The 2,323-nt window shown below is 33.4% G+C and overlaps 1 long non-coding RNA gene across 1 annotated transcript; it reads left to right on the top strand.

Moving 5' to 3' along the window:
* Nucleotides 1-311: 311 nt before the first annotated feature.
* On the top strand, nucleotides 312-1,095 carry LOC120182518. Its single transcript, XR_005521841.1, has 3 exons — nucleotides 312-551; nucleotides 680-784; nucleotides 860-1,095. It is a non-coding gene; the product is annotated as an uncharacterized LOC120182518 (long non-coding RNA).
* The last annotated feature ends 1,228 nt before the right edge of the window (nucleotides 1,096-2,323 follow it).

The raw sequence follows: 2,323 nt of genomic DNA, 5'->3' as shown, positions 1-2,323 counted from the left end.
TTTTGTTTTCTAGCCTAGACAAGTGATTTGCTATTTGGTTTTCTGTACCCTTTCTATCCCTTACCTCAAAATCGAACACTTTTAGTAATAATATCCATCTAATGAACCTAGGCTTTACATCTTTTTTATTAACTAAATATTTAATGTCAGAGTGATTAGTATGCAAAATAACCTTAGTCCCTATGAGATATTGCCTAAAATTATTGAATGCAAATACTACTACAAGAAATTATTTTTCAGTTGTGGTGTAGTTCATCTATGCATCGTTAAGGGTACATCTCTCATTCAGTTTACTTGCTTCATTCCAGAAACAATATTATTGCATGTGCCAATCATTTTGTTGGAGATGGGGGCGCTGAAAAGGGTGTAAATGAGGGGAATACCGTATCATCATATGATGATTTACAGAGCATCCATGTGGGTCCATATCTGGACTGTATTTCTCAGGGGTTTCCACTGTTATGGTATCGTATTCCAGTTGGAATGGAAGTAAACTTCACGGTGACCATTCCCTCTTGACGGAAATTCTACAAGATAAACTAGGTTTTAAGGTTTGGATCCATGTTTTCTTCTCATCCGGCATGGGTCTATCGGTTTATCGTTAAATGCCTATTATAATATGCCATTCAATCGAATGATTTATGTAGCATCTGTGACTTTGGGGAAATGTTTTGTTCAGGGTTTTCTGATTTCTGATTAGGAAGGAATCGATGAACTCACTGAACCTCAAGGCTCAAACTATCGTTATTGTATTTCTGCTGCTGTTAATGCTGGAATTGACATGGTATATGATGTTTCCCAACTACAATTAATCTTTATTCTCTTCATATCTTCGTTCCTTGACAGAGAAAATGGGCAGGTGATGGTATCTCACAGATATAAACAGTTCATTGAAGATTCGACTTTTCTGGTTGAATCTGGGGAGGTACCAATGTCCAGGATTGATGATGCTGTTTAACGAATATTGAGAGTGAAATTTGTTTCTGGCCTTTTCGAATATCCCTTCTCCAATCGATCTCTGCTAGATATAGTTTCCTACGAGGTATATACTGCAGAATTTGGCATCTGATGTTCCCACCTAAATCATAGAGTCATGTGTTTCAATAAACTGAAGTATCACTTATTTTGCTTTTACTCTTCTTGTCTGTCTGTGTTTTTGTAAGGAATTCCTTTTCTAGATTGGACAAATATTGGAACCTTTTGATCTGTTGATTGGTTAATAATATATGTGCACTCTTTCCTATATGGGACAAAAGTTTTTTTGCAACGTGAAGTTTTGGAAACTAAAAAATATGAACATTTAGACTTATTCTACACTTATGTAACATCAATGTTTGAACTTTGCAGTGAAGGTATTCCGAGAATCTCCGATTCTGATGCAACCTTACAGGAGTACAACTGTAGATTTTATTCGCTTTAGGAGTTTTTCCTGAAACTTCCGATTCTGCTTCTCAAAAGGTAAATTTATATTTCTTTCTGTATTTGCTGAAACATGGTTTTTCTATTTTGAATTTGAGCCTTTCATTCTACTCAGTTTTTCTGTCACTTCTTGGCTTTTCTACACTAGCCCAACAATTAACTCTAATCTACCAGCCTATTCAACAGCCTCATTCAGACCAATCTAGATTCATACTTAACTTGTTCTAGTAGTTGGTAAAACTTCAAAGAAATTTTAGTATCCCAATGTACAATTACACGTGTACTGCTCCTTGTTCTCGTCTCACTGCAACTTGAATTCAGAATAACAAATAGATTGTTTTTGTTTTTGGCTCCAATGAATACCATTGCTCTGCTACGGGAGCTTAGTGTTAGTTGGATTGATGTTTGGTAATAAATTCGATTTATTTCTTTTATTAATACTGAGTTAATATAAAACAAAGATTAACTTCTTACTGATTTACTCAGGTTATGTAAAATGTTATATGATGTACTGATCATTATAAATGTTTCATGTCAGCCTAACATTTCAAATTGGAAGCATTTACATGCAATACAAACGTTATATTATTAGTTCAAATGTTTATCTTTAAGTCTCTTTTACAAATGTTGAGGAATAGTCATTATTTGATTGAATGATTTTCAAGAATTTACAGTAGGAAATAATTATGACTGAACATCCATATTTAGGTTTATTTTCAATACATGTATTTAGTTATTATGCTTAAATATTATTTTTGACATTATTAAAAGTATTTTGTTATTTTTGGGTTAATCGCTGCACTGGATTTAAGTCATTAAATATGTTGTTTCCAAAAACAACCTTGGATTTCACTCTATGCGAACTCAACTGATTCAAGTTCGTTTTTGACATCCTATGTTTAAT

This window comes from Hibiscus syriacus, unplaced genomic scaffold (genome assembly GCF_006381635.1).
Source record: "Hibiscus syriacus cultivar Baekdansim isolate YM2019G1 unplaced genomic scaffold, ASM638163v2 tig00112677_pilon, whole genome shotgun sequence".
In the NCBI taxonomy this organism is placed as follows: Eukaryota; Viridiplantae; Streptophyta; class Magnoliopsida; order Malvales; family Malvaceae; genus Hibiscus; species Hibiscus syriacus.
This window is presented reverse-complemented; position numbering and strand designations above follow the sequence as displayed.